The sequence below is a fragment of the Chamaea fasciata genome, unplaced genomic scaffold (genome assembly GCF_029207755.1).
Source record: "Chamaea fasciata isolate MVZ Bird 193981 ecotype frontalis unplaced genomic scaffold, bChaFas1.0.hap1 SCAF_4, whole genome shotgun sequence".
Lineage (NCBI taxonomy): Eukaryota > Metazoa > Chordata > Aves > Passeriformes > Sylviidae > Chamaea > Chamaea fasciata.
The window spans coordinates 38,246,087-38,270,972 of NW_027094089.1; the positions used below are offsets into that span (position 1 = coordinate 38,246,087).

Sequence of the window (24,886 nt, forward strand, 5' to 3'; positions counted from 1 at the left end):
ATCTTGCCTAACTGTTCTCTAGTAGATTTCATTATTTTTCTTGATAAAGGATGTGCTCCCTCTCCTTAGTCATTTAGTAGTCCTATGATATGTCTTGTATGAGAAGTGCTGCACACTTTCTCATGCTTTTGGATGAACTGAGAAACACATTACTGAAAATATATGCTCATGCTTTCAAATAATCTGATAAAAAGAGACAGAACATGTATTATCTATAGAAAAATATAGTGTATAAATATACTGTCTAGGCATTGCTGTATTTTATGGAGCAGTATTTCTGTAGATACTTTTCTTGACTTTTGACACCATTAGTGTAGAATAGAACATGGGATGGAGGTGCTGATGCTGTTTCTGTGATAGAATATTTTAAAAAATATGTTTTTACAAGAAACCATGTCTCCAAAGTTAGATTTTTTTTTAGCATGGTTAAAGCAGTAAAACCAGGTACCAGCAAATACTTCAAAAACTAATTTAAATGGCCATCTTTAACTTGTTGGAAATGTTTTCTGACATGTACTATAATACTTTGATGTGATATTTTTGACCCAAAAAAAGTACTTATACCTTGATAATTCCTCTACTGATCCTTTCTTTTAACTCTAGTAAATTTCTAGAAAAAAAAACATTAAGTGTCATAGGTATCTACATTTTTTTTTTATTACCCTTCAATGTCACTGATATTTCTTTTGCTGCCGTGTGTCTTGAAACACCTAGGTTAATGATTTTTTGAAAAGTGCAGCAGCAAAGAAGCAATTAAGTTAATAATGCTTCAAAGGTTCTGGATCGTTAAGTCACATATTGCCAGATTGCTTATTATGGTGTTTGCAGCTGTAACAGTACTGGAATTGCAGCTATTGCCACTTACTGATGTGGCCAGTCTTCCCTTGAGTTCAGATTGCTCCTTAGCTTCACACAACCATTTCTTCCTGCAGGCTCTTTGTTGTCTCTTGCATTCTTGTCTAGCTGCCCCTGTTCTAGTCTCAGTGCTTCCCAAGCCCATCTCAGAAATCTTCCAACCTGCAGCCAGAAGTGGATGAGGCTGCATGGACTCCTTCCCGCATTCTGCATTTCAGTGGCACAGCAGAGTGCAGATGAGAAGAATATTTCCTGCAGCAAATATTCAGCTATTCCTGCTTTCATTAGGGGAGCCAAGTAGCCAGATGGCCAGAGGAAATATAACACTACAAAAGCATGTGTCTGCTCCTAAGTATTTGTCTTCCATCTAGTTGTGGGAAAGAAAATACAGGAAAGGGAGGATGTGGAAAATTGGACGTTCCACCGGGGAAAAAGAAAAAGGGTTAAGGTAAATGTTTCCCTGGTGAAGGCCTAAAGATGGATCTGCAGATCAGATGAAAGGAATTTGTGGTTAGACACAGAAGGGGGAGATGCTGGGAGAAGCGAGAGATTTTGACAGAACTGGGCAAAATGAGGAAAGGGGAAAATGAAAAGAAAAATACAAAAGGAGCTTAAAGCTTTTGTCTTTTCAAAATAAAACATTTTTTGAAAGCAAAATGTAACTAATCCAAAGGGGAATGGAACAATTAGTAGATGAGGAAGTGCCAGATATAATGAAAAATAGAGAGGAAGAAGGAAAATGTAAAAATGAAAGGAAGTAGAAAGGGGAAGGGAGAACACCCTACATTACTTCTATTTTTCCAGTTCCTGTATTTTATTATATGTCCTTGGGAAAACAGTTTACTGTGATAAAAGAATTTATGTCTAAGAGTTGCATGTCCTCTGCTTTTACTCTCTGATACTGTTACTGTACTAGGGCTAGACCAGTGACCTCCAAAAGTTTTTGATCATGCACCTCTATCAGTAAGGCCTTTTTGAGCATGCACCCATAATAGAGGCATATATATTTGTTTATAAACTGTATACAAGTACAATTCTATTTATGTATTATGTACATTATAAAACATTTACCAAAATAGTAATTAAAAAATAGGAAATGTGAGATGAAGAAGAAACAAACACTATTTTTTAAAATTTAATTTAATTTAATTTAACCTAATTTAATTTAATTTGGTTTGGTTTTATTTGTTAATGCTAGAATCCATATTTCTTCACTCCAGTGGATTGTCTGGCACACATCTTAGGCTGTACATTTGCATGCCCACATATACTTCGGAGAGCGCTGGACTACACCCCAATGCAAAGTCTAAAGCTTTGTGATGAGCTCTCTCCAAAGCTATTGCTTACATTTCTGATGGTCTTGGTGAGCAGGATAAGGAGGTGGCTTTCTTATCACAAGATGCAGAGCTGCCTTCATAATTCTTTTACAGTACTGCACAGAAACAAATTGAGAAATAGCTGGTTGGGACCAGTCAAAATCATTGATAAAAATAATCATTCAACCTAAACACTTGAATTTTCTACATTCTGTTTTCTTATATTTACCAGCTACAGGGAAAAAAATTATGGTTTCCAAAAACAGAAGCACAACTTACTGAAAGCAGTGGCCATGACTTTAGAAATTTCTAATCCAGTTACAGCCAAAGTAGACCTACAGCTGTTTGAAAAAAACATTGAGAATTCAATTTAGTCTTTTATAGTTTCCTAAGTTTCTTCTCAAAGTAGGGTCAGCAAATTGAGTTGTGCACATCCTTTGAATTAGACCTGCAATCATGCTTTCAGTTGCATGATTAAGATTAGACCCGCTTCTTCAGGCATAATTTTATTTTTATATGTCGACTCTTGGTTTTGAAACGTGCTTAACATAACACATTTGAAAGTAGTGTGACATTCAAAACTTCAATAATAAATTGTTCTGGATTTTCTTGAGAAGGGTAAGCCCACGAAAAACCCCTTTGTTTTACTGTTTTCCCATGTGCTTTCCTGTGGAAATTTGTATAACAAAGGTTTTGGGAAGGTAAGAACTGTAAGAATATAAGCATAGACTTGTATTTAAGGAATATTTCTTTACAGCTGTTTAACAACATTTATACTTAATGTTTGTATAATTAATTTTCTTATGTATAGAAGCAGCAATTTGAGACAGTAGCAAAAGGCAAATGCTGAAAGTGAAATAAAACTTTGATAAAACTGTGGATTATTTCTAGGCATTTTCAGGTTAATTTACATTTGAATGCTTTCTGACCTTCTTTATGCCCTCTGCCGACACATACCTGAATTACCAGATATTATTACTTTTAACATCCTAGCCTAATAAATCTTTGTTACCAGCAGATAATCTAATGCAATCTGCAGTTCAGTGGAAAGGTTGTGTTTGAGTGCTCTAGAAACAGGAATTGATGCCAACACAAAAACCAGCAAATTATATTAACCCCTTTAGTCAAACTTATACTTGTACTTCATATATGTAATTGAACTTTAGTGTTTGGGGGGAGGTTGCTGACTTTATACGTTTCCTTGTAAGAGTCCATCAGTGCTATCGACCGGTCATGTTAATGGCTTAAGGACCAGAATGGATAGATCCCAAAAAGGTGTGTTTAATCTTCCTGGGCCTGACTTTTCTGCTGGGAATATTAGAAAAGACAGTAATGGTCACAAAACAGACACCAGTTTGCATTAACTTGGACTGAGAAGATTGCTTGTCTTCAGTATGCTTCCCCATGGTGACATCAGGCTATTCCTCTGTACTTTGTTTTCAACTCACTTTATAAACACAAATCCATCATTCTTGTAATCTGCTGGAGTGCTGGTTGAAGTTGACTCAAACCATAAAAGGGTCTATATCCTGTGTTGAGTCTCTGCTATCCTTTAAGTAGTATTTAATGACTGTACTGTTTGTAAGACAATACTGGCAGAGTCATAGGAAGACCCTACTGCATTGTGACCTAGATCATTATCAATCAGATAAACTTGAAAAAGAGGCCTGCAGAGCTGGTTTTTAGATTAAGTTGAAAATAGAATGCATTCTATAAAGTTTTGTGCAAAATCTGTTTTACAGAGGATGTTTATGAGCCTTTTCAACAAGAAAGGGCCAGTAAACTTTTTATTATATCAATACAATATATTGAAAACATATGCTGGACCACAAATATTTATCCCTCTCCCACAACACAAACTAACACACCCCTGGTCCTTTTCATTTACCTCCTGTGTTTTGAACTTCATTGGACACAGAAGTTATATTTCCAAACTCCAGCTTCAAAACAGAAGCTAAAGTACTTATTTTTTAAAAGAAAGCTTAGATTCTGATGCAACCATAGCATTCTAAAGAGAATAAAAAGGTATCGAGACTGTAAAGCCGATATTATTAAACTTCAAGTTAATGAAAGAGTCGTGAGAGCTGACAACACAAAATAAGCTTGAGTTTCCACATTTATTTACGGTTCTGTTCCTTGCATGACCGATTTGAGAGTCTGCGAGCTGGGTCTTGAGGCTGTCAAGGACAGCTGCCTGAGGTTGTAACCCAGTGGGTACCTTGGTGTACATAACATGGGAGATCACAGCTTTGGCCTCTATCCACAACTTCCCTTGAGTTTAACCCATTTGTATTTCAGAGGAGATTAAAGGAAGATTAAATATGTTTGTGTCAGCCAGACATCAAAGCAGTCTGCTGCTTTAGATTTACCCAGTCCATGGCAAGATGCAGCTTTTTCATTGCTAGTGTTATCTAAATGCTCAAAAGAGCCTTAAGCCACAGAGAACTTTGTACTAAATATTGTATCTTCCAGTTCCTGTGGAAAGTCTAGGAATGGTTTTTTTCAATGCTATCTTATTCCATAGCCATGTTCATATCCAAGAAGGCTGCATTCACCAGACAGTTCTATTCAGATCTTGAATACTTCTCTAACTTGAGTTCTAGCTCAAGACTAGTCCAGAGAAAGGACCAAGCCTCCTGTGACGTTTTGGATGTTGTCAACTACATATGAAAAATCAGCATTTTATTCACAAAAAAAAAAAAAAGGAAGAGAAAAGTTGTAGCTGCTTGCCTTCCTCATTGAGGGAACACTTGAAAATATGTCTAGGGAAAATGACAGCATGTGCACCAGGATAAAAATTAAATTCCTTTATAGGGAGGAAAAAGATTCCATTCCACTGTCAAGAAATTCTTGTTAGCAAGTAAGTATGTGTTCCACTCCAGGTTTGAAATGGAATATGACATTAACCAATAGTGGTGAGGAGATATCAGTGACACTGACTTTTTTTTCCCCCAGTCAGTAATAACGTGTTTACTGATATTTCCCTTTAAAATGTGGTTACTCTGTTTCAGGACTAGCACCCATGAGGCATACGGGAGCCATTCACATCTCATGTCGTTCGTTATACCAGTCGGCAACCTCTGATATTAAGCTGATATGCATATTTTAAAACTTAATTGTAGAGCTGCAGGCATTCCCAGGCAGATATTGAGGTTGTTTGAATAAATTTGTATAGTATCTTGCAAGAAATTTAGACACTGGATCTTAAATACATCAGATAAAATAGGATTCCCTTGGGGGAGGGGGGGGGGGGTGAGAGATTAATAGTAAACCGAAATTTAAACTCTGAAGACCAAATAAAGCTATGCATTTTTAAAAAGTAGAGTCATTACTACTGAATAATTCTTTAGATATATATATATATATAGCAACATATTCCTGAGTATTTACTACACAAGATAGATGGATCAGGTAGTACTGCCTCGAATTCAAAAATATTCTGAGAAGAGGTTCAAAATAACAGCATGCAAAATATTTGTGTCTGATTTTAATTCATTATCTGTACATAAAGTCTGTATTTTGCACTGAGGAATAAGTTTTAAAAATTAATGTGATTTCTGTACACCCTGGCTTTCATAAAACTGATAATTATTTATTGTCACATTTCTCTGATTCCAAAAAAGTGTCTTCTTTCCCTGGTTTTGAGTGAGAGACTTATGAAGCTGACCACAGGTAAACTGTTGTCAAAAGAGCAAATTAAACAGGCAGAAGCCCCTTTTAAAGCCTTTCTGTTAAAATGACACACCACGAAGATTAAGTTAATATCTAATTCTGGTGGGTTGACCGTGGCTGGAAGTCAGGTGTCCACCCAGCCATTCCATCACACCCCTTTTCGACTTACAGAAACCTGTTCCAGCATAGGCTTCCCATGGGATTATAGCATCCTTCAGGCATCCCTCTGCTCCAGGCTGGGGCTCCTTCATAAGCTACAGGTGGATCTTTGCTCTGTTGGAGTTATTCAAGGGCTGCAGGGGCACAGCTGCCTCACCATGGGCTGCACCAGGGGCTGCAGAGGAATCTCTGCCCCAGCACCCGGAGCACCTCATGGCCCTCGTTCTGCAGGTCTGTTGATCTCAGGGATCCTCACTCTTCCCCAATGCTATAATTTACATACATGATTTGACTTTTGTCTCCTGAAGGGTGTATGATTTAAAGCAGTAATGTAAAAAGTGTTAATTACATAAAAATGAAGTAAAATAACAATCTATAACCATATAATAGTCCTTTCTGCACAGCAAGAAATTTGACTTAAGGCATCAATAAGTTTGGAAAATGACGGTATCTCACTCTTTGTCTTTTTGGTTAGCCAGAATATAAACGTCTAAGGATTTATGTCCAGTTGCTGAGTGCTTCAAGGAGAGGACACAAATTTTCCCAGTCTCATACAGCTTTTTGTTCTGACCAGTATGTCCAGCATGAATCTGGTCCATGTACAGGTGGATGTTTAGTCCAAAGCCTGCAGCAGGGACTGATGAAATCTCCTGCATTGTTTTGACCTCAAATGAGCTGTAGCCTGAACCCATGAAAAGGCCTCCTCACTGTATAACTCAGCACAATTGGTGGTTCCTTTTGCTTGTAAAAAATATATGTAAATTTATGGAGGGAAACACCAGGTTTTATGGAAAATATTGTTCAAGTAAGTCTTTTAGACAGCCTCTATCGTACATAAAGCCAACAAGACCTTTTCTGTGCAGTCATTACCTCTGAGTCTCTAGAGGCTTGGTTCTGATTTTTGTCTTGCAGACTCCCTGGTGTCACTGGCATTGTTTTTTCAACAGGAGTTGACTTCAGTTAAGTTTTTAATCTCTATTAAATCTCTGCTCTGTCTAATTCAGAATGGAGAAAATTACTTGGACAGATATCATACTTTCACTGTGCTCAGCTTGAAATTTCATCTGAGAAATTATTGTTTAAGTTACCTTTCCTGTCTGAGTTTGTTGTACAAACATGACATATGTTTCTATCTGTAGTCTTTTTCTTTCTTTTTTCCTGTGCTCTCTTTTCCATGCAGCTTGCTCCACGGAATTCTGCATGTTGGTGTCTGTCCAACATGTACATCTGCCTGGCTTGGTAAATATGCTTCTAATTAATAAAAAAAAAAAAAAAAAAAAAAAAATTAAAAAAAAAAATAGGCTAGGGGAGTGGAACCAAAAAACAAGAGAGAAAGATAAGATTGGTAGCAAGAGAACTTGAAGGAAAATTAAAGGGTCAGCAGAAAAGAACTTCCCTGACTGAGTAGCTTTATGTGTACAAAGAATGGCAAGCTTGCACTGAGGACATTTTCTTGCCTTCAGCATGTTATATACTTTGTTAGGTATTTTTTTCCTGTCTTTTTTCCCCTCATTGCTTACCTAAAATCAAATGACTGTATTTGAGGAGACAACAGGGAACTGATGGCCTATTTTTTTCAAAGGCTAGTTCATGGCAAAGGTTATCATTTTTGGGTGGCTCCTATTTTGCAATTGACACAGAACAGGAACTTGCTGTTCAGAACAGAGCATGAACAATCTGAAATGCAGCTCCTTCCTAAAAGCTGCTGATGTGGTTGTGACAGCACATGGTACTTACAGGTTTTTGAGAAATCTAAAAGAAAGTTAATGTAAACAATTACCAGCTCTAAAGAGTTAGTGTTCAAAAATACTACTGAGGAAACACCAAGTCAATATTCAAGGTGACCAACAAACAAAAATATTTTAGGTATGATTTAGGGAGAAAACACAATGAAAAGAAAGCTTTTCTTCAATGAAAAGAAGATTTTTTTTTTTTTTTTTTTTAAATGTAAGGTACCCGTATTTGGGAGAATACTGCTATTCTCTTTCTGTCTTTAAATAAATGGTCAGCAAAATTGGGAAAAGGAAAATAAAGATGCTGAAATATGAAACAGTTTCCATGAAAGGGACAAAGAAATATGTTCTGTTAATACATTTATTATTATCTCAAAATAGATGAGCATGAGAGAACTTGATGGAGTGTCACGGAAAAGGTGAATAAGGTGAATAAGGACTTTCTTTCGATGTAAGAACTATGGGGTATCATATGAGATAAATGTAACTTCTGAAAGAGATATTTCTTGTTACAAGATATGCTTCTTGTAACTCATATGCCTGGTGTAGTTGCTAGAGAGGTTTTTTGTCACAGGACATCATGGATGTTGGGAACTTACATCAGATACTTTGTTGTTACAAAGCAACAGATTCTTTAATAGAAGCTGGTAAAAAGAAGCTTATCAATGGTGACACAGAGTTGCAAGTCACTTGAAGAAGGGGAAATAGTCTATCAAGTTTTGATGTATGTTTACTTAACTTTTTAAAATATATTATTGTGATGTTTTGTCAAGAGATGTTGTAAAGAGGCTACTTTGCTAGGCGAGTATCTGCTTTAGTACAGAGAGTCCTGTTTTAATGTTAATTTATGTTTTTTTGTAAAGAAACAGATATGCAAAACCAGTAATGATCATGGTGCTTTCACCTCCAGCTCTTGTTTAAAAATTTGATTTTTAAAAAGTAGTGTGATTTTTAGGATTATTGAATGTCTCAACCTGAACCAAATGTTTCAGGACCATCTTCTGCAGGACTGCAAGTGTATCTTGGAGAATCAAAGTAATCATTTCTATTGGGCAAACAAATTCTTCTTGTTTTTACATTCAGCTGTCACTCATATTAGACACTTCAGTTCCTGGAGCTCTTTCGTAAAAAAAACCCAAAAGGTCAGGATGACATCCTATGCATGGCATCCAACAGATAACTTTTCCTGTAACTGTGATTCATATTTGTATTTGTTCTTTTAAAAAGGAAAAATGTTCAGTCCATCATTTGGTGACATACTGTGAAAAAAGTGTGCAGAAACCTGAAAATTTACTGGAACCACCCCCCACCCTCCCACCCCCCCTGCCCCCGATTTTAAGTACACATGTTTTTGCTTTCCTACAAACAAGGTTAACAAAAATGCTTTATTCTATATTACTTAAACAGGTATCAAAGGTGTTTCTGCTGAATTTTACAGAAGTTTTTATAAAATAATGAAATTTTGAGATTATGGTCTAAATGTGAATTGATGAGCCCAAAGCTTTGTAAGAAGATTTGCATTAGCAAATCATCATGTGCAGGAAATGTATTTTGTTGTGTTTGATTGGGAATTCTGTTTTGAACTTGGTTTTAATGCTGTGGAAAACAATGCTATCTTAGTGTCCTAATGTTGCAGTTTGCCATTTATATTTTCAAATACACAAATTATTCCTACCTAGATACCTTTCTTCTAGGATGAAATGAGATACCAGTGAATACAGGTTTTTAGAATTTTCCTTATCTGCTTTTGGTACTAATTTAGAAGTATTACAACTTCATTATTTTCCAAATGTTTTAATTCTTTTTAAATAAGTAATATTCCTGAGCATTTCACCTTGTGAAATTATTCATATTTCTCTTCAATCAGATACATAATAAATAACCATAAGAGCAGTTCACTTAAAATGCATTTCTCTACAGTGGAAATCTCCGTCTTTCTCAAAAATTAAAAGAACACAATTTTGTCGTATTTCTGGCTTACTAGTATGTGAATGTAAATCCAAAACCTGTGTTTTAAGCTCTGCTCTTCTTCTTGTATACTCCACAGAGTTTTTACCAAAATCATTCTCTGTTAAGATAAAAAAAAAAAAATAAATCAGGACTTAAATTTATCACATAGTAACATTATGTGCAGAATTTAAAAGCAATTACACCAGGCACATGAGATGAAAAGCAAATGTTCATAGACACTTCAAATAGTCTCAACCAAAGTCTAGCAGGCAATTTGTAGGAAATTATGCATTTAACAATTTTTAGTCTGCCTTATGGATTATGCAATGCCTCATAATCAAAGATTTCTGACAGATGTTAAAAGGTCTGTAGCCTGTGGCTTGTCTTGTGGACACAGCACTCCAAATTCAGCTCTGGTGGATCTGACTAGCCTAACAGTGTATCTGCTTATATATTGTTTATGTTTATTGACCAAACAAGCAACTAGAGCCAACGGTCCTTATGGCTGAGTTTCTGGTCACTCATTTACAGTTTCCATCAATATTTACCCTAAATGCAAGGCAAATTTACTGTTGCACTTAGCTTCTAAAATCGACATAAATGTCAACCAATTCATATTAAAATAAATATTGAAGTGACTTGGAACATGGACATCTGCCATGAGAAGCTTTCCCAAGGAAAAAAAAATTAAATACAGGAGAAAATCATGATCAAATTTTTTTAATAATGTTGAACTAAAATATAAACACAATGAGAAAGTAGTATCTGTGTTTCTTAGTGTGAATGGATGAATTGATTTGGTAGGGAATTGTGACTCTTATTCTGACAGTATTTAGAATTAATGCAATATGGCTTTGTTGCATTATGTCTTTCATCAGACTGCACTTTAGAAGTGTAAAAGGCAAAATACAGCTTTCTGGTACTCATATCTGTTTTGTGATTTTGCTGAGTTTTTTTCTTTTTTTCTTTTCTCTCAATTCTCTCTCTTCATGTGTTCCATCTATGCATGTCTGTTTCCCCCTCCCAATCTTATTTGCTCTTAATATTTATTTTCAACTATTCTTTTAAAAACCCAATTTATTAATTCTCCTTTCACCCTTCAGTGCATCCTTTCATTAACACAAGTTTTTTAAAGTATTTTTCTGATTTGCTATCAATGTTTGATTACTGAGGAGGAAATCTGAAAGGCACTAAAAATATATCAAGCTTTGTTGTCAGTTTTCAACAGTTTTTCATCTTTAGATCACCCAGAATCTTGAAATTCTGACCGGTTTCTCTACTGTAAAAATTTTGAGAACATACAAAGTGACACAGGAGAATGACAGGTAGGATTTAGCAGAACTCAGAAATAAGTCGCACTTTTTTGTAAACCTGCAAAAAGTAAATGAGTTGCATATGTCTTGACATACAGAAAAAAAAAAAAAAAAAAAGAAAAAAAAAGAAAAAAAAAAAAGAAGAAAAAAAAAAAAAGCATTGTCTCCTCAGTAAGCAGGGGAAGACGATGCACTGAATCTGCTCCCGACTAAATTTGGTACAAAATTAGCTCTACATTTCCCCAATATGCATTTTCCACTCTCGTTTTCTCCCTTAAACTGTTGTTACATTTTGTTAACCACTGTTACCTTTGGTTGAAGCACAGTACATCAAAGTAAGATGAGCCAAGAGCAAACCTTCCCCCAGCCTAGCTAGGAAGTGTTTGCATTATGTTAATAGTTTAATTTTTATTGTGTCACATGTGCTACACTCCCAGAGAGTTAATTAAGAATCTGTGTGGTTTTTATGATAATTTAAAACATGGCTACTGTATGGAAAAGGTATTACTGTAGAGTACCTGGGACATATGCCAGAAAGGCTTAAGTAAGGAAAGAAATAGGTATATTTGCTCTCTTGTCTCAATAGACCAACAGCAATATTTTCTAAAGATCTGCATGGGAATTGAGAGAATGGGACATAATATTAACTGGTAACTGTCTACACTTACTTAGTTCCACCTGTTGCTTCCTAGCTTGCTCCTTCCCCTCTCCTAGTACCTCTTTTTATTCAGAAGGAGAAAAGCTGCTTCTTTCTTGTTTATTTTGAAGTCATTAGACCACAGTGATAGCATCAATCATCTCTTTCAAGTCCATCTTCTGTCATTTTTAAACTTCGGTTTATACCAAAGCAAACCCATAGCAGCATGAAGAAACAAGTGATACCAAATGGAGATGCACTAATGTTTTAGTGCACCATTTGGGTTTGATAGAGATTTCAAATACTCAGGAAATTTCAAAGTCCAGTATTTTGCATACTTACAGGATTTAGGATTTAATTCAAATGTATCCATCATTTAAAAGTATTATAGTTGTTTGGTGATAATTCCATTCTGTAAGAGATCTACAACTACCTTGTAGAGGTAAGAGATCTACAAAGGACATCATAATGAGGCGGGTGTCAGTTTTTTCTCCTGAGTAGCAAGTGGCAGGATGAGAAGAAATGGCCTCAAGTTGTACCAGAGGAGGTTTAGATTAAATTTTTGGATTTTCTTTTTTACAGAAAGGGTTGTAAGGCATGGTAGAGTCACTATCCCTGAAAGTGTTAAGAAAACCAGTGGATATGGCAGCTGAGGACATGGTTTAATGGTGAACATGGTTGTACTGATTGATTGACAGTGTGACTTAATGATCTAAAAGGCCTTTTCCATCCTTAATTTTTCTATGGTCCTATGATCCAGTGCTTTTACAGCTCAAAGGTGTTTGTGACCTGCCTGAGATTGAAAAGAATGTATTATGTGGGTTGTCTAAAATATACACACACATGTGTGTATATATATACATGTGCACTCCTACCCACACATATACCTAATGCAATATATTTAGTTTCAGACTATTTAAGTATGTAGAAATGTTTTACTTTATGGCCCTATACAGTAGTACTGGCAAAAATGTCTGCACTTGAGTATCACTGAAAAGAGCTTTTTTCCAGGCTTCTGGCTGAGAATGTTGATCTGTATTTCTTCTTTCTTTACACAAGTATATAAACAAGTAAATACTTTCTGTTCCTGGACTAATATCTTTCCAGTAGATAAGCAGTTCTTACTTTCAATTTAATTTCAGCCAAAGTAATTGGCAAATGCAAGTATTCAGTTTGCAAATGTTTGTTAAAAAGAGGCAAAGTTTTACAATTACAACGTGTTATAATGATTGTTCTCCTGGGGTAACAAAGAAAGAATAGAACACCCTCAAAGAAAGAGTAGAGACACATTGTCAAAGCCAAGATGAAATTTTCTTATTCGTACACCTAAGGTCTTTCCTCTCTGTGATTTAGTGACAAAAGCAAGCTAGGAACTGTCTCAACCCCTTTTATGTCTATACAGGCAAAACTCTGTTTTAAGTCAATTATTACGGTGAATCTCAGGCCTGAAGCTCAAGCTGTGGAGCAGAGCTGCAGTTACAGTCCCCTCCTGAGCTACTGCAGCTGCTCATTCCACCGTGGTCCCTGCCCCCGGGCAGCTGCTATTCAGTGGTGCAATGGTTTGCAGTAAAACCGCAGTGCACCCTGCAGTCCTGGAGTGAAACATTGCAAGCAATGGATCCAACTGTGATCCCCAAGATTTCAGATTAATGAAGCTAATTTGCAGTCTATTATTTAGGCGCTAGATGTCTCCATGTGCTATAAGCACACCACACATGCGTACTATGCTTTAAACAAAGAGGAAATCGCTAGAGGCAAAGTTAGTAAGGCAGTGTTCATAGACATACAAGTGAGTTACCACTTTGACTTCATCTGTTTGGAATATTCCCAAGGAAATAACTATGTTGGGAAATGCTTGTATATCCCGAATATCCCGAAGCATTTCAAGCATTTCATTGAAGCATCTTGAATTGGATCAGGGCACCTTTTTTTTTTTTTTTTTTTTTTTTTTTTTTTTTTTTTGAGCTCATTAGTAATGAGTGTGGCTCAACCTTGCTGCACGGAAATGGTGGGAGGTCCCAAACTTAAGAGAAGCCTGTTGTCAGATTTACATCAAAGCTGATAGTCTGAGAGGCTGAAGTGCCCAGGGGCTTCACAGTCCCTCTTAAATGTCTATACCAATTGATGCTCTTTGCTCTGTAACAGCTACAGGCAAGGGTTCTCTGAAATTCAGAACATTTTGGAGTTTAGTTTGATTTTTGATTCTTAAAAAGCATTAGAAGCCGAAACAAAATTAAGACCAAAAAAACAAATCAGGAAGCTGAATCAGGTTCTCCGATCGGGTCTTCCCCCTGGTCAGACTGCCCGGACTACAACCCCCGGTAAGTAACTTTGTTCAGTTTGCACGTTCCGACAGCCACCACGTGTCTCGGATCTGCTACTGTCGCCTCTGATGCGCCCCGGGGGTCCCTCCTTTCCTCCCCGCTGTCCCTTCGGAGACAGCACGCTGTGTCTTCCCTCGCTGCTGCCCGGCTCTTCGACTACTCCTATACGTCGCACATTTCACACCGCCCAGGGCTGCCTGCGCGTTTATACTGTGGAATTATTATTATTATTATTATTATTATTATTATTATTATTATTATTATTGGTATTGCGGTTGTTACTGTTACCATCATCATCATTATTACTACTTATTATTATTATTACTACATTACTACTACTATTACTACTACTACTACTACTACTACTACTACTACTACTACTACTACTACTACTACTACTACTGTTGTTACAAATACTTTAACACGGATATCGGCTGTATCCAGTATTCGAGCTGCAAATCAGCTGTTCTCCGCGCTGCCGAGAGGAGAACCGTATGTACAAAGCCGAAGAGAGCTAAGTACCCCGCTATCTCCTCTTGCTCCCGGGCCCGGGTGCTGCAGGAGGCGGCACCCGGTCCCCCGGCAGCAGCGGGCGGGCCGGGAGGACGCAGCTCCGCGGCGCAGCGCGGGCGGGCCGGGAGGACGCAGCTCCGCGGCGCAGCGCGTCCGGCCCGGTCAGCGCGGCGCCCGGCGGAGGGCAGAGCGAAGGTGCGGAGGTGCGGCCGGGGCGGGCGGGCGGGCTGCGGAGGGCGGTCCCGCTCCTCCCCCGGCGGGGAGGTGGCGGGAGCGCGGGAGGCGGGGCCGCGGCTGCGGGGCGCAGCCGCCTCCGCTCGGGGCCCGAGATCTGGGTCGCCCCGCGGGGGTTGTAGCCGCTGCCATTAGCGTAAGGGCGGCAGCCGAGGCGGGGAGCGGCGGAGCTGGCGAGCAGTCGGCGGCCTCTCACCGTGTCCGGGGCGGGGAGCGCTATGCCGGCGCCCTGAGCGCGCTGCCGCCGCCCCGAGCGCGCCGCCGCGCCGGGCCCAGGTGAGAGCGCGCCCGGCCCGGTCAGGGCCGGCGCGGGTCCGGGCCGCGCCGGGGCGGCCGGGGCGCGGGCAGGGCCGCTGCGCCCCGACCGGCTGGCCTCCGCCGCACTGGCTTCTTTTGTTCCCGGAGCCGGCGGGAGGGGAGGGAAGGAGGGAGCGGAGGGAGGGAGCGGGGACGGCAGCAGCCGGCGGCGGGGCGAGGAGGGCCGGGCGGCGGCGGGCGCGGCCGCCCTGAGGAGCCGCCCGGCGCCTCGCGTGCCCGGCAGGTGTGGGCCTCGCGCCGCTCCGCGGGGCCGCGGCAGGTGCGGCGGCGGGGGCGCGCTCCCGGAGCCGCGGCTTTGTTGGCGCGTCTGGTCGGATGCTGCTCGGATCGCGGTGGAGAGCGACCGGGCTCAGGTCCGCATCGCGGCGTGACTGCGTTGGGACTTGTCATAGGCATCCCTGAGTGCTTGGGCTGTTGTGGAATGCCGTCCTCGTGACTGATAACCAACAGCTGCTTTACTTGCCCGGAGGCATGGAAGAACAGTGACAGTTGTACATCATCACAGCCCCTTTAAGAAAAGAGGGTGTGCAGCGATTAATGCTGTGCATTTGTGCTACATCACAGTTTAGATGAGGACCGTGTGCTGAAGACGCTACCCTTTTTTGTATTTTACGTGTGTATTTAGTGGTATGGTTTCCTTAACAGGGAAGAGATTTTATATTTCTATTATAGTTCTGAAAACAAAGTAACAGCTGTAGCTCGACAAAGACAGTGTAATAAGGAGGATAAAGTAATACTTTGTATTTTTTGTGTGGCATTAGTCTGTTTTCATGAATCACAGAAAAAAAATTGCAGCAGCTTAGCTACTGATGTGAAATGGCCCATGGGTAGCAATAAGGAGAAGGGAAATTCATCTTTGTTCTTAGGAGTCTACAGCTCTTCGAGATGCTTTGTGTACATGGATCCTGCACACTGCCCACACAAATGTGAAGCCTTCTGCCAGATCAAGTTTGTTCGGCCTGTTCCTCCTGCACTCTCTCTGCTAATACAGCATCCAGCAGAGTGTATGCAGGGGACTTGAGCAAAGAGGTCAGAGAAATAAGTTCTATGTAAATCACAAGAAATGCCCCTAAATACAAAGGGATTCAGGAAGAAGAAAGGGAGTGTAGAAGGGAAGAGGACAAAGACAAGGGGTTTTGCGAGGTCCATGCTAAAATGAGAGTGCGTTCTGGAGTTCAGCATATGATCTCAACAGGAGCTGTGGAATGTGTTTTTTTTGAGATGGGGATAGATGTTTTCCAGTGGCACACTGGGTTTTTTAATTACAAATATTAACACATTACCCCCACAATATTTTGTGGTGAAAGTGGTGTTGAGGGTTGGCTGGAAGCTTTTATCCAGTTCATCCGACTTGTTGCTAATTGTTAGGGACACTAATAGAAGATGGTGTCCCCTGTGTGTAGAAACCATGGCTTTCAGAAGGCCCTGTGAAATCCACTGAAGGTTTCCTAGCTGTTCCACGTCCTGTGACTGGAAGTTACCTTTTGGTGGTACAGTTCACTTTCCTTCCAAGTTGCCAGACCAGGCGACCAAAGCAGGTTGTTTCTCTTCTAAAACATGAATATAAAACCAGGCAGAACACGAGCTGTGGGACTACCTTGGTTATTTTGCAGCTTTCCTTTTTTTATAATTTAAGTTGATACATATTTGAGTAGCTTGTACTTCAAAGGAATTTAGGAGGTTTTATTTCCTTAAGTAATGACAGCATGCAGTGGGACAGGTGCTTTTCAGCCCTATTTAAATACTTCAAAACAGCATTCTTACCACCAAGGCTGTGGAGAAATGTCTGCATACCTTGGACAGTCGGGACTAGGAATGTTTTTTAATTATGGATAACTTTTAATGTGCTTTAAATACAAAGCACAGTCCTTAATGTCCTTTATTATATGTCCAGTGCATTTCAGAAAAGTTTTATTAAGCAGTTTAAGCATACTGGTTTTGTGTGTTTTGAGATAAGTCAGTTCAGCTTCTTGCTGTGGAAGTCTTGTTTTTAGAAAGTGAGCAGTGACTCAATTTTGTTTATCTTACCTGCTGAATAGGAGGGAGCTGTTTCCTTCTTTACCTATTGGAAGGCTCTGATTTCTTTCTGTGCTAGGATTGGAACTCTATCTCCTTTTGATTCTGTCTTGTACCAGAGCTGGGGGAGACGGAGGAGAGGGAACCTGGTTCCCACTGTCTGCTGGAGGCTGATGCTGCAGACCCTACAGCTGTAAGGGCACAGCCTGCTACGTCTGCCCTGCAGCTGAAGGAGCTCCGTGGCTGATGGGCCACATCATGCATGACTGCAAGGAAACTTGTCCCACAGTGCTTGCCATGGACTGTTCTTCACCTTCGGTATGCATGCACCAGTGATTTTAAAAACTTCAGACAGAAATTAGTGGGAAAATTGTCACCTAATAAATCTTGCTTTCTGTATATTAGAGAATTAAATCATGGGAGTATAATCTGACGTCTATCAGTAAGGTTCATGCTTTGCATTAGTAAGGCTGTTCCAAAGAATCACCTACGGTATGCATCAAAACATGATTAAAGTCTGCGTTGTAAATTGTAGTTTCTTGTTTGGAGACAAATTGTGATTAGACTTGATTAGACATTCTCTGCTTATTTTTAGCAGAAGGGATTTCACTATTGATTTAGTGGAGGTATTTTTGGCAAGACAAATGGGAGTGAATTATTCGTAGATATGGGTGTAGAAATCCACAGAAATATTTTCTTGGAATAGTAATGCTGAGAAAGAAGGTGGGAAAGGAGTAGAAAAGTTGAGCAAAGATGTGAGGGAGAAAAGTGATGCATTTGCCAATATGGAAAGAAAATATTGAATATTAAAGAAAGCATACTTTAAAGCTTGTAGTGGATTTTAATTGCTTTGTTGTTAAGTAGGTTAAGGGAATGGTATGTCCTAGTTGCTCTTCTATCTTTTTGGCACATAGGATTAATAAGAACATGTAAAAAAGGGTAGTGCAGTCATGCAAGATGACTAGCTATACCTGGCAGGATGTTGCAGTACTTGGCAGTAGGGTGCAGAGTTCTCGAAGTTTCCTAGAATGGAATTCACTGTAGTAAGCCCAATACAAGTGTACCCACCAGCTCAGCAGAATGCATACCTAATGGTAGATTACAGGGCTTTGTTTTGCTGTTTGAAGATATCCCAAATATGCTGCTTGTGTTTTTTATAAAAGGAAAATTATAGCATGTTTTTTTCTTTTATGGAATCGTACAAACATATGATGTTGCATAAGTCAAGTCACTCTTCCTTTCTCACCAGGCTCTCAATTCATGTAGTTCTGTGATTTCTGAGTTACTTTAGAGCCATGAGTTTTGTTGACATTCAGATATACAGTCAAGTTATTCTTCTTTAGTTCATCAGTAGAAACTCTTTTCACAAGACTTTGTGCCCTCACGTGTTAGCTGGTATGTGCTGTGCCCTTCTGCTAGATTGCCACCTTTTGTACAGCAAAATGAAAACTGTACTATGTTTCAACTACTGTGTATCAGTTTGGCATGATAATGTCAGTGATCAGGTAGAGGTGTATTTTGTGTTGCTGATCTCAGCAGTCAATTGCAACGGCTGAGTTGAGGGGGATTTGCTCCATGGAGGAGGAGAGATGATTTTGGAAAAGTGAAGGTGAAAGACAGTTTAATGAGGTCTTAACGCATAGTAGAAAAGTGACCACATCACATCAGGCAATGTTTCCATCCAGGCAATTACCCAGTGTCTGACTGTGGTGAGTAATAGCCATCTGGTGAAGCTACTGCATTGCGATGCTACTGCTTCCAGCTTGTGTTGCAAGGACTTCCTAAACTAAATTGGGCAGTGGTATTTATCCAATAATCCTCAACTGACTTTTATTCTGCAACCTTGTTGCTTTCTGAACCTACCTAAATTCTTGAAGTCCGAAGCACGTAGTACTGAGTCAGGTTCAGAGGCTTCTGTGTCAGCTTTTTTTTTTTTTTCCTCCTTGGAAAGAGGTATAAAATGTTGTTTGCATTCTACCAGCTACTTCTGATTCTGTGGACCTCTGTCATATAGCCTCTCTCGTACTCATCCATCACCAGTATTAAGAGTCCTTTTGGAGTTCAAAGAGCTAAGAGGTGCTGATGTCACGGCTGTGTTCTTACTGGATGTGACTGGATGTGATTTACAACTCTTAAATATTTTTTAATGCTGTCTCATTTAACTTGGCTTATACAAAGGCAAGAAGAAAGAATGTGGGTGTGCAGCTGCAACAACTCAGTTTTTCAAGCAGCATTTTTTTTCTGGTTGATGCACAGTTAAAATCTGCAGAGACAGTACTTCAAAAATGCATAATAAAGGGTGACATATCATTTTCTGAAGCTTGAGTTGGCCTGAAGAAAAAAATTCTAAGAACTTAACAGCTTTGCCTGAGAAAGAAATCCACATGCTGAAATGGAAGACAGTGTGTTGTTATACCAATTTGCGTTTTAAATATAACTTAAACATGACAACACTTTGATGATTAAGTGATTATATGAGTACACTCAGGAGTAATTTTGCATTGATCAGTTTACCAAAGCTAAGTATTGGAGCTAATTCTTTACCCCACTTCCTGTGATATTCTGTACTTTCATATATGCTTATAATCTATCTTTAAGAGCTTTTCATTTATATTCTATCTTATATGGATATAACATTATATTCTGTAATTTAATAATAGGTATCTAATCTTATGATCCTTCTCTTTGGAGGAGGATTGTAGGCCCAGTGGTTCAAGGTAGTGCCAGAACTCAACTTTACCTTTCTGAAGTGTATTACCATTACAAAGAAAATTTTCTGCTTTGAAATCCTAAACTGTTACTGTTTGGTTGGGATTTGTGTTTTTCTAGAGACTGAAGATACCTGTATACCACTTCTTATTGTCTGTATGAGAAGCAGTTTAAATGCTTTTCCCTGATTTTTATTTGGATTTTTCCCTACCATCTTATTCAGGTTCCCTAAGGTTAATGTGGCGAATCCGTCACTTACATGTGAAAGTTGTTGACTTAAGTGTAGCTATTTATTTACTTAAAAGTAGGCTTGTATGCAGATGCATCACTGAGCTGAGGCCAAAGCGTTCTCTAAACTAACCCTCACAATGTCCCTGTGAAGCTAGTGACCACTTTTTTTCTCATGTTACAGGCTTGGGACCCAAATAATCTGTGACTCATGCAGTAAGCTAATGGCAGATGGGTGACTAAAATGCAAGTTTCCACTCTTGATCTCTTATACAAATTATTAAACATTTCATTTCTGAAAGTGGAGCAGTAGAAACGATTCCATTCATTTTGCCTATTTCAGCACATGCCATATTTCCGAGTGTACTCTTGGGTGTGCTGTATTTAAGTTGTCAATAATTCACTTGTTTCTGCATGGTTTCTTCCAGCAGAATGTGCTATTTTTTAAACAGTGAATGAAAACCAGTATAGACCTCCCCAATTTTCACATAATTTATAAAGATAAAGATAAACTGTGTTAAAAACAATGGATAGAAAAGTAGAATTCACTGGAAATACCATTTTAGATACCATTTTAGATACACTGACTACAGTTTGCTGTGGCTGCTGGCTTATGTTTCTTTGTTTCAATTAGCAAAATCTGAAGCTACTACAGTCCTATTTGAGCAAACTGAATAGCAGTGTCTTCTGGTCAATTTAAAATTCTTGAGAGCTTACAGGCTGATGTTTGGTGTCTGGGAACTGGAAAAAAAAAGGCTCTGCGGTTTCTGCATTAAGATGCATCTCTGCAGCACTGCAAAAATCCCTAAGCTTTGTACGTAAACTTTCTGCAAGGTCAGATACTTCATCTGCTGCACCAAATGCTCTGTAAGTGAAACCAGGTGAGTGCTGCAGAGCTTTTTCACATAAACTGCATGTGAAGAACAAAAGCCCAGTTGTCATTTGAGGGGGGAGCCATTTTTCTTGTACAAATACCCTCTGGTCTTGGTCTCATCTGTAATGGTGATCTGCCAAACACCTACACAAGAGGGTAGAAATGAAATTCATGGCTCTCCTGTATGCTGTCAGCCATGGACATGAGAGTGGTTTTACTTGGCCATAATTTTGTACTTATTCCCACAGACAAATTCTGTTACAAAGTGTCTATTTACCTCTTTCTCTTGAAATGCAATCTTCTCACCATCCTCTCCCCCTCACCTCATCATCCTTTCTAATCCACTGATAATAGCTTAATTGTTTTGTATATCACCTAAACAATTGTAGTCCAACTTTCTCTACCTGTAAATAAGTTTGAAATTTCTTCTGAACTGTAGAGAGGCTTGTGTTCTCCAAGATTTCATTAGACCAGTTGATGAAGATTATTTCTCTCTGTAGGCCTTCTCTTATACTGTAAATATAATGCATGCTTTGACTTCTGTCTCTTGATGTGTGGTACTGAAGTGGTTCTGTGATTCTGTACTTTGAAAGATTTGGTTTAGGAAATACAGACCTTGGCTCAGGTGGTTTCCGTTGGTTGTGTATCATGCAGTTTTACATGTTTTCTACATGCCAAGAATTTCACTAAAAATTATTAGTTGCTACACAGGAAATTCAGAAAATTGAATGCAATAGAGCTTATATTTTAAGATTTGTATCTCTTACCATTCTTATATCTCTGTTTCTTGCTGATGTTTTTCTCTGATTTTCTTCTGAAAGTGCTGAGCATGGGAGAAAACTTGGTGGAAGCATGATGAAAACAGCATATGTGTCTAGATGTCAGTAGAGTTTTTACAGGGTTTTTTTTTGTAACTCAGCTGAGTTTTTTCAGGGTGTTCCAAATACTGTGATTTCCAACAGTTACTTAACTGTAGCTCTGCATCTTACTGTGCACATATTCTTTCCAGCTTTTGTACATGGGTGGAAAATTAGGTTCCTTCCAATATGCTGTCTGTTGTCTTAGTGAATAGATAATTTCGGAATGAGGAAGAGGGAGAAAATATGGAAACAGAAAGGAAAGCACGTGGACACCCTGTTTAGAATCATTCTTACTGGTGAGGTTGAGATTTGTTGAACTGGGGACTTCCAAAGTACTTGAAGCATTGAAATTTGTATTTTTGTTGTAGTTGACCAGCTTGAAGGTCTGTAAAGGTGTGCATGTCATGCTTTAGGAGCTTGCCTGACGTCACATTATGTTCAGTAGTTGTTTCTACGTAGGAGCTTTTTTAACTGAGTTCTTGTCCCTTTCCCTTTTCATGTGTTTCTCACTGCCCTTTGGTTTCATACCAGACAAGTGTCTCTACCAGGAAAGCAGTAATAACTTTTGTGGTATAGAATCACAGAATCACTAGGTTGGAAGAGACCTTCAAGATCTTTGAGTCCAACCCAGCCCTAACCTCTACTAAACCATGGCAATGACTGCCATGTCCAGTCTTTCTGTAAATACATCCAGGGATGGTTACTCCACCACCTCCCCAGGTAGATTCCAGTACTTTATCACCTATTCTGTAAAAAACTTTTTCCTGATATCCAGCCAATATTTCCCTTGGTGCAGCTTAAGACTGTGTCCTCTTGTTCTGTCAGTTGCTGCCTGGAGAAGGAGACCAACCCCCACCTGGCTACAACCACCCTTCAGGAAGTTGTAGAGTGGTAAGGTCACCTCTGAGTCTTCTTTTCTCCAGGCTAAACAACCCCAGCTCCCTCAGCCGTTCCTCACAGGATTTGTGTTCCAGGCCCCTCACCCACCTCGTTGCCTCCTCTGGATGTGCTCAAGCATCTCAACATCCTTCCTAAACTGAGGGGCCAGAACTGGACACAGCACTCAAGGTGTGGCCTCACCGGTGCCCAGTACAGGGGAAGAATGGCCTCCCTGCTCCTGCTGGCCACGCCATTCCTGATCCAGGCCAGGATGCCTTTGGCCTTCTTGGCCACCAGGGCACATTGCTGGCTCATGTTCAGCTGCTGTCACCAGAAGCCCCAGGTCCCTTTCCACCTGGACATTGTCCAGCCACACTGTGCCCAGTCTATAACGCTGCAGGGGGTTATTGTGGCCAAATGCAGGACTCAGCACTTGGATTTATTAAATTACATCTTGTTAGACTCTGCCCATCCGTCCAACCATTCCAGGTCTCTCTGCAGAGCCCTCCTACCTTCCAACAGATCGACACATACTCCTAGCTTAGTGTTGTCTGCAAATTTAATACTGTGTTCCATGGGGAAATATTTGTGTATGTGTTGTTTTCCTCCACCCTTTGCTCAGTCTTTTCCTTAGTGGGAATTATATACTCTGAGACTAGACAGTGTGGTAATAGGTCAGCACTAGAGCTGGTGGTGTTTGATGGCCCAGATCAACAGAAGTGTGTAATTTCTTCTGGTTTCTCTTTTATTTTATTTTTAAGACTTTTGATACTTAAAATATGCTTAAAGAGAAGCATTAGTTTCTTTGCACTGTATGAAGTAAGCAAACTTTCTTTACAACGTTTTCAGATGATGCAGGTTTGGGAGATTTTTAGCCTGTTTGACATGTTTTATTACACTTAGCATTTGACAACACAGAAGTGTAAAATACCTTGGTATTTTTCTCACTTTTTGGGTGGTGTCATGTAACATTTTGAATTGTCTGGTAAAATAAGCCAATGTCTCTCTAGGAAATCAGTACACAGTTGTCTCTCAGGAAAGAGATGTCATATGTTATCCCCTGGTTGTGCAGTGCATATGTTTCCAGTTTCTGACCATGTGGGACAATGTGGGATTGTGTGAGAGCATGGTAGTGGCACAAGTTAAAAGCAGTGAAGGAATACTTGAGGAGATGGGAAATGTTGCAGCCTGTTCAGCAGCTCACTGTTGTCTGCTTGCTGGGGTTTGCTGTCCACATCTGTTTGCTCAGTTGCGCTGTAGACATAACCAGGCTTGCAGGTATTCACTGTTTTCACTTGGAAGCTGAGCAAAATAAACCTTTTAAATTTTTTTTTATAATTTAAGGTGCTTTAGGCTGGGTTGGCTGATGTGACCAGTATGAGAAGTAGTTGTTTGCTTGCTCATGCTGTAGGAAGGGGTGCCTGAGTAATCTGGATTGTGTGGAGTTGCACTACTCTTGCAAAAGAGCAGTATGCAAATGGTGCCGTCATCCAGCAGATAGGTGGCAGTGAAATATCTGAGATATGCCAGATATGTCGTGGGCCGAAGCATCTGAGATACTCCAGCCAAGTCTGTGCATTGGGAGCTTCCCTCTTACTGATGGGCTGGAAGCACATGCTTAAGTGTGGCTCTGACTAAAAGCTGTGTTGAATAATGGATTTAAAATCTTGCATAATACTCTTGAAACTGACATGCAAGAAGTTTGGGAATAGTGAGACACCAGCATTCGTAAAATGGCATGACAAATAACGCATTTGTACAGATAGAGCTCTTGGCTGTATGTAGTGTGAGAACTTGATTGTTATTGGAAGCACTCTGAAGCAAGCTGCCAAGTAAAATATTGCACCATTCTGTGTGCCATATGTGCAATTGCAAAAGTGGGAGATGTTTTTGTCTGGGACTGACCATCAGGAAGAGATGCCCAGATCATGAGTTCCTTTAGATCAAGAGTTCCTTTAGGAGACCACAGCATAGGCACAGGTCAAAGGGAAACATAGGAAAATTCAGGTGCATAGGAACTTCCAAGCAAATGTGGTTCAACAGTTTGTTGTCCTTCATTTTACTTTGTAAATGCATTTGCAGAGTAGAATTTGTGCTGTATTTGTGACACACAAACTGTATTTGTGCAGTCAAATAATTGCATTTTCTGGAGCATAACTGACCATACAGGCAGTTACTGTACATGCTTTTGTGTCGTGCTCTCTGAAGGCTTCCACAGAGTGGGAATAAACAAGCCAATAATTTGAATCAGATTATCAGTCTGTCTTTCAAAAGAGCTAGTAGCTGCTCTACAGGA

At 39.6% G+C, this 24,886-nt stretch overlaps 1 protein-coding gene across 2 annotated transcripts in view; it reads left to right on the plus strand.

The window, feature by feature from the left end:
* Nucleotides 1–13,713: 13,713 nt before the first annotated feature.
* Nucleotides 13,714–24,886, plus strand: part of CEMIP2 (cell migration inducing hyaluronidase 2) — a 51,374-nt gene continuing 40,201 nt past the window's right edge. The window contains exon 1 of one of the 2 annotated variants that reach the window (XM_066181325.1): nt 13,714–13,956. The gene's annotated coding sequence lies outside the window, so the exon portion shown is untranslated. Of the gene's footprint in view, nt 13,957–14,815; nt 14,983–24,886 lie in introns of those variants that run through there. The other variant, XM_066181324.1, reaches the window with a different exon arrangement.